At 38.0% G+C, this 7648-nt stretch overlaps 2 long non-coding RNA genes across 2 annotated transcripts; both read right to left on the reverse strand.

Moving 5' to 3' along the window:
* Window positions 1-5872: 5872 nt before the first annotated feature.
* LOC133821427 (uncharacterized) lies at window positions 5873-6434 on the reverse strand. Its single transcript, XR_009887564.1, has 2 exons — window positions 6264-6434; window positions 5873-6068 (listed from the first exon to the last, which is right to left on the reverse strand). It is a non-coding gene; the product is annotated as an uncharacterized LOC133821427 (long non-coding RNA).
* A 32-nt stretch (window positions 6435-6466) lies between these two features.
* On the reverse strand, window positions 6467-6850 carry LOC133821428 (uncharacterized). The gene is made up of 3 exons (XR_009887565.1): window positions 6786-6850; window positions 6635-6709; window positions 6467-6543 (listed from the first exon to the last, which is right to left on the reverse strand). It is a non-coding gene; the product is annotated as an uncharacterized LOC133821428 (long non-coding RNA).
* Window positions 6851-7648: the final 798 nt, after the last annotated feature.

Below are 7648 nucleotides of genomic sequence, written 5' to 3' on the forward strand. Positions count from 1 at the left end.
TTGTAGAGCTTACCTGAGTTGCTAGCGCTTGAATCAATTAAGAACTTTTGTTACCAATTCATCACACCCTACTCGGTACAAGTTGTGATTCCTGAAATGTCTCTTTCCTTGATCCTCAGCTGGTAATAACCAAATCGTAGATCAATTCCTGAAGACATTGTCCCGTCTTGTAACTAGGCATTTAAACTCGTTATCCTTAACAGATGATGCTAAATTTTTTTGCAATACGATGCTCTATCTGATCCAACCCGAGTTCGAACTTCTTTGCAGCTTCAACAATTCTTCCTGTCAAACCACTGTCACCTTCCATAATGTCCCTGATACCGAACCTATCTATAGTCGAGTTCTGACGCGTACCCAATCCTTCCTTGTATACCTATTTGAATCCCTACTAGTCAGCTTAGTTTCCATTCAGTCCAACGAAAGTACTCCCAAATGATATTCCCTACTATCCATAGTTGTTTCTTAACAATTTAACTCTCACTCTGATTCATGTCAAGACTTCCATATGATGAGCTCTATTGCTCTCACCACGAACCTCTCTATTTCTTGTGTCCCAATTTCTCTCCCAAAAGTTTCTAATTCCTCTTAGTATCTCCGTCCCCTTGCAAAGTGCCTTGAGGCATATTCTCTATGTCTGAATCTTTCTTGGGACATTCTCAACACCGAACTCTTCCAGCTCATTATATAACCCCCAACGTGAACTATCCGGTTAGCTTATCAGCTCTGGGGAACTAGCCCCGACTTCAAATGTAACAAGGCATTCCAGTCTTCCATCCCCTATCCATGGGAATCCATCCTAACATATCGAATCATTCCATGTAGAAGTCGTGCCCTCACCTGAAATCCTTTCAGGTGGCATCTCCTGCCTCTGGTGCATGATAAATAACCTCACTGGTTCCCATCACTATCCTGACAACTATCTTGCAAATCAGATTCCCCTTCCTGGCAAAACCAGGAGCCATAAAACTGTCCGGGGTTCTTCTGCTTCGATTACCGAGAATCTGTTCTTACTAAACTCCACCAATGAAAACACCGCCATTTGCATCTCTGGTACTCATGCTCTATACCTCATTTCACAGATCTCAATTAACATGGCCCTCTCTGCTACCTAAATACAAATGATGATTTCTTACATCGGAGCAGCCCTAATGCTCTGGACTATTCCAGAGTTTAATCCTTAAGTGGGTCATCATTTCTAACCACATCCGCCTGTATCAATTTCTCAAAATGAGCTACCCAACTCACAAAACTCGTTGACATACACTGTTGTTACCTTATCTTTCCAAACCAAGCATATAAGCCTACCAATCCCCACAGCTCGAACCATGTCTTTATAACCTCCTTTATCAATTTACCATCTGAGTTCTTTCCAACCCATCATGCCAATGTCTCGGCCTGAGTACCATTTCTAGGCATCCTTCTGCCACAAATACTTAACACAATCCCTTAGTCATGATCTCTCATCTTCATATAACCAAGGGTGGAATTAACTTTGCCCACCCTCTGACCAATTCTTAGGCAATCCAAACTTTCCTCAAAACCAGAGGATAACGCCTTTTAGGCCTTCCATATAATACCCTTATCTGTCTATACCGTCACATTAAACCAACACTGGTAACCTCGCTGTCAAAGCATACAAAGTAGCTCTCTCCTCAGAGAAGTCCGTTGTTTCTCCATCCAGTCTCAACTATTAAATCCCACAGCTTGCTCACATACTAGCGAACATCCGTTGTGGCTTTCAGGGGCAGATGGAGGTCTCCAACTCCAACTATTATCTACAATCCCCACTATAAAACAACGCCAAGTCCACTTAACCATTCTAGGCACAAACAATTTGAGTTCATTCGCCACAATTGACTAAATTCCTAAGCCCCAAGGTTCACACCCCGAACCACTCCACAACCAGGTCCAAATAAGCATAGTTATCATGGACATTTAGCTACCGAATTTTATCACAACCAAGTATACTCACGTTTCATCATGCTTCCTATAAGCCAATAAACAGATATGACATATGAATTCAATTCAAGCAGTTACCCACATACACTCAGTATGCAAACCATTATCCAAATATTCATTCACATGCAATAACAATTCTAATCAGCACGCTTCAATCTCATCACGCAATAGTCAAGGGCCAAGCCCTATCGGTATCTCATGCTTCCTATTAATCACACAGATATCAGCATTCATATTTCTTTCCAATCATTTAAGCATACAATCATGCATACACAATTACCAAACCCTGAGTCGAGCTTGTCTTCCGCGGTGAATGTACATGTTCAGCCAGTCTTCAAGAACCCTTAAACCTAGGACGCTCTGATACCAAGTTGTAATGCTCTGGATAGCCAATACCGTTACACTGTGTGTTTATGAAGGTGCAAGACTTGCTAATCAAGTTATTTAGTTAAAAACGTGTTACTGAAACTATAATTGAGCTAGGGTTAAAAGAGCTTGGCCACAAAAGTTGCTTTTCATATATTTAAATATTTTAGTACACGGGATCCCAAAAGTAATAACGTTTAAAAGAAAGTTTACAAAGAAATTTAAAACAAAAGTACAACTACTAGCCACTCTAAGGGAAAAACAAACATCTAGGCTTTTCCTGTCCTGTATCATTCCTCGGTCGTGGTAGCCAAACAGCTGACTATGTACATTCAACCCCAAAGCTCTCCAACTCAGGACTGGTCCACCCTGCCCTTGCCTTTACCTGTACCACGTAGCACCCGTGAGCCAAGGCCCAGCAAGAAACCAGATAACAGAGCATTACCACTAAGCAGTCAATTTACAAATCAACAATGAAACAACTCATAAGCATAAACACATGCTCAACAATCCACAACAGCTACATGATCAGGCATTTAGCATACCAAGTTCATCAATTAACAATAATAATCGATTCACACATTAATCAGGGTCGACACCCTTAGGTCGCACCCCATATTTATCCCACTGACTTCGGCCCGCTTAAACCGAGCTCAGTGAATATTAAGTTGTCCTCGGCTACCAATGGCCGAGTCGTGCCTTGTGCGAAAATATTGATTTCAACACTCTTAGGCCGCTTATAACATGTCCCATGGCATAATACCATCTATGACATTATACAGATATAGGGAGCTCTTAGTCCCATCATTAACACATAACTGGGTGCAGTTTTTTACCTTTGATTCCGCTAGCTTGTGCAATGGAGTCAACTCTCAAGCACGATCCCGTCCGAGCCCTAGCATACACCTAAACACACCCACAAATTAAAACCATCACTAAACTTCAATACCAAAACCTAACCTCGGGACCAATCCCGAGCCCTCGAGAAGCCCTAATTCCACCAAACGGGGGTGGTGGAATCAAACCCCGAGCCCCTGGACGAAAACCCTAATAAATAACCCAAAAATCCACTTCTGGAGACATGGTAGCACTATAGCGTTTCAAAGAGGGCGCTATAGCGCTACAAGTAAAGCCATAAGCACCAGGATACCCAAGCCTAGCGCTGTAGCGCCCAAAGGCTAGCGCTACAGCGCTAGTCACAGACCAGCAACACCCTGTTTTTCTTCCTTCGATCTTCCTCGAGCCAAAACCTCTTGGAACCCTTCCAAACCTCAACTACACACCAAATTGAGTCTACCATCACCTATATCTCACCCCACACAACCCAATAACACAAGACTTAACCACATGCATCATCAAACTAAGAAAACAAACATTAAACTCAAGAACTCGAGAACTTAACTAGAAACTCAGAAATTTAGAACCTCAAAGCCAGAATTTGTTACCTTCCATGGAGAATTTTGACTCTAGGTTATCTCTAGTATCCTTCCATCCTCAAGCCCTTCAACTCGTCAAGCTTATTTCCCTTAATTCCATCCAAAACTCAAACTTAGAAACCATCTCAATAAAACTCAGAAAAACTCATCAGAAATCTTGAAACTTACCTCAATTGAGTGGCTAATCCCTGCTAACTCTTTTAGCTTCACCAAGGTCTTTAGCCTTAAGCTCCAGTTTGAGCTTACTTTGGAATTCCAACTCCAAAAATCACAAGGAATGGTGAAAAGATGGCCAAACCGACAGAGAGAGAGAGAGTCCCCTGTATTTCCTTCTTTCTTTCCTTCTCTTCTCTTTCTTTTAACTCTTGAAGCTTTCTACAGCTTCCACTAAAACTAAAAAGACAATATAACACTTATCTATTTTCAGTCAAATGACCATTTTGCCCTCCCATTAATTCCTAAGCCTTAAAGCACACCAAGGGCATTTTAGTCACCTACTCCCAATTCCCGCTAATTCTTCGAGTGTCCCTAATAATTACCGCTTACATCTTGACACTTAACCAATCACCAATTATTTTTCCTCAGTATCAAATAATCCCCAAAATACTTCTCGAATTCCCAAAAATACCCTCGGAGTCCCACGAGCTGGTTATAAATCCCCGCCGTGATTTCCCGCTAAACCGCTTACTAGGATCGCCTCGAGTCACAAGCTACAAATATATCCACATAATAATGTGTTCTCAACATTTTATCCCAAATATTTACATTTATGCCCTCAACGGGCCAAAATTATAAATATACCCTTATAACTTAATCAGGGCCTACATGCATACTAATACACATAGTCATGCATCACATTTATTCAAATAATCATATAAGCATGCTTTTCACATCATCACGCATTTCCACCATTAATTCACATAACTTCCAATTGTGCCATCCCAGCATGCTAATCAAGGCCCTTAAGACTTATTAGTAATCTTGGGTCGTTACAGTTTCTGTCTCCGACTACATCAGAGCGAACCCTCGAGCTGGAGTCGAGGTGTCCACCCCCTTTCGCTCATCATCCCTTCGCCTTGGGCAATCCTTATTATGATGCCCAACAATCCCATATAAGAAACATGCCTTTGCTCAGCATTCTCCCAGATGACGCCTCTTACACCGAGTGCATTCTGGGTAAACTTTCCAATCCTTGTCCTTGCTCGATTCAATAAATGGTGGTATCACTGCTTGAGCTCCGTGCTCTCTGGCACTCTCCTTCTCAATTTGATTTCCTGTGCTCTCAACAACAAAAGCCTTCCCTACCACCTGAGCATAGGTAGAGATTTCATACACTAGGGGGACTTTAATGCCCTTAGCTATTCTGGGATCCAATCCCTAGAAAATCCTTTCCTTCTAAGCCACATCCGTGCGTACCATATCAAAAGCAAACTTGGCCAACCCATCGAATTTATTAACATATTCTGTTACAGTTGCATTTCCCTGAACGAGGTTCAAAAACTCATTCATCTTAGCAGTCTTGATTGCATCACACACTACAAGAAAAAATGCTTTTAATAACACCGAAAATGTGTTATCAAAACATACGATAACACTTTTTGATGTGTTAAGACCGACTATGTTATCGTAGGTCAGGGTACTTTACATAACACTTTATCAGTGTTATACAGATGTGTTATTGTACTGTCAACGATAACACAATTTCTGTGTTATTTTAATATATAGATAAGTGTTGAATTATGTTATTTATAGTCGATTATATAACACTTTTTTTGTGTTATACTACGCTTTAGTATAACACTTTTTTTGTGTTATACTACACTTTAGTATAACACATTTTTTGTGTTATACTATACTTTAGTATAACACATTATTTGTGTTATATAATGAAGTTTTCATAACATAATTCTTTGCATAAAAAGTGTTATTGTAATATATATTATACCTCAATTTTCGTATTATTGTTATATTTAGATATATTTAAATTCTCATTAAATATTTTATTTATATAACACTAATTTATTCTATTATATTTTAATTTTTTTTATATAATTAAAATTAGCTTTCTAATATATACTAGCATCATCAAAATGAACTTGATTTTCAAATAACAAAAAGTAAGAACATTCTACATTGAATTAACAATCCACAATTTAGTTTAAAACATTCAACACTGTCATCAACAACAAAATATTCTTTAAGTATTCAAGGAGTCTAAAAGTTACTACTTTCAACACAAAGAAATAAACAAAGTTACTACTTTCAAGGAGTCTTAAGTATCCTTTTATACTTCGCTTGTCATATCTGCAAAATAAACAAAGAAATATTTTATTGTTATTATCTAGCATCACAAATTACTTCAAGAAAAATGCCATGGAAATTATATCCAAGAAAGGACACCACATACAAAATAATGGATTCACAACTACACCAAAGCAAAAAAAGAAACCAAACACTAAATTATAAGACATTAGTTATTTTTTGAGTATGAAAATGTACCTCTTGGAATAACTTTTTTAGAAGGCCATGCAACTGTGGAACCAAATGCTTCTTGTATTGTAAGCATCGCATGATTAGGACAAAATAAGTAAGATTCTGGTACAATAGCAACATCAACCCATACTCGCATAAAGTCTGGTCCAAGAGGCTTTCCATGTACAGTTATCTTTGGATCACTAGAATCCCAACGACCTTCAGCAATAATTGCATCTGCCCAGTCAAGCAAGTAGCAAGCATTCTTCCCTTCTGTAAAGTTATGTCTTTTTTCTAGTGCAATACTCTACCAACTTTATTTTAAAGAAAATATATTAGTTTCTGTAATTGTTCTTCTAAAATGAAAATTTAAAACAATAACAACTTTTATAATTTACCTTAGGGGACTGAATATTGTTTGACTGCGGTACATTGCGAGACTGTCCTTCGCTTGGTGTCACTTTACCACCAACCTAAATATAAAACCAAGATAAGTTTCATTGGAAGAATAGAAAACTAAGATTTATAAGTGCAAGATAGAAATACCACCAAGTGTTCTTTAAGTAGATTCATCATTTCAGTCATTTTGAGCTTCATATTATGTTGCTCTTCTTTTAACTTGGAGATCTTGCTATTACACATATTAACAACAGTTAGCTTTGACCTTGTTACTCCTGTTGTTCCAATGCTTCCAATGAAAAGGAGTCCGTCGGGTATTTAAAACTGCAAGTAAGTACTAGGCAATACGCTCTTCTCCAACCACTTAATCTTTCACAGACCCTACATCCAAAATTAATATACTTTAATCAGGTAAAGTGAAGAAGCAATACCATATCCCAACTCTAAAAGAAATATCCATTGTTGAACAAGTAATTATGTAAAATGTAAATAAAAGAAAAAAAATTATAACTTTCTATCTCTGTAAACAAGTCAGGTTTCCACTAGAATCTTCAGTGAACTAGAATGGTGTTATCCTATCTCATTGTAATCTAGATATCTAAATTTAACAAAACATATACTCTTTTCAGAATCTACGTGTAATTTTTAACTATTCTATTTTCATCTACAGTAATAATTCAACCATCTTGACTACTATAATATTATACCCATAAAATTACATTACATGGACTCATACCAATTTTAATGAAAGTTATATTATTTAGAGCACGTACTAAGTTTCCTATATTTTTGTTGGTGACGCATCTGCAGCATGAGATGAGTTTACAGAGTCTTCCCCAAAGGCAATAAAGCCAAAATTGAATGATAGCATGTTCATTTCATATTCCCTTAGCCAATAAAATCAACAGCCAAATATCTGCAACTAGAGCATATGGTTTTTGTCGAGTAGTCAAAAAGCCTGACGTTAACCAATTCTAGTTTTTGTACTTGTTACAGTTTCAGCATACAATAAA

Source organism: Humulus lupulus, chromosome 3, assembly GCF_963169125.1.
Source record: "Humulus lupulus chromosome 3, drHumLupu1.1, whole genome shotgun sequence".
Lineage (NCBI taxonomy): Eukaryota > Viridiplantae > Streptophyta > Magnoliopsida > Rosales > Cannabaceae > Humulus > Humulus lupulus.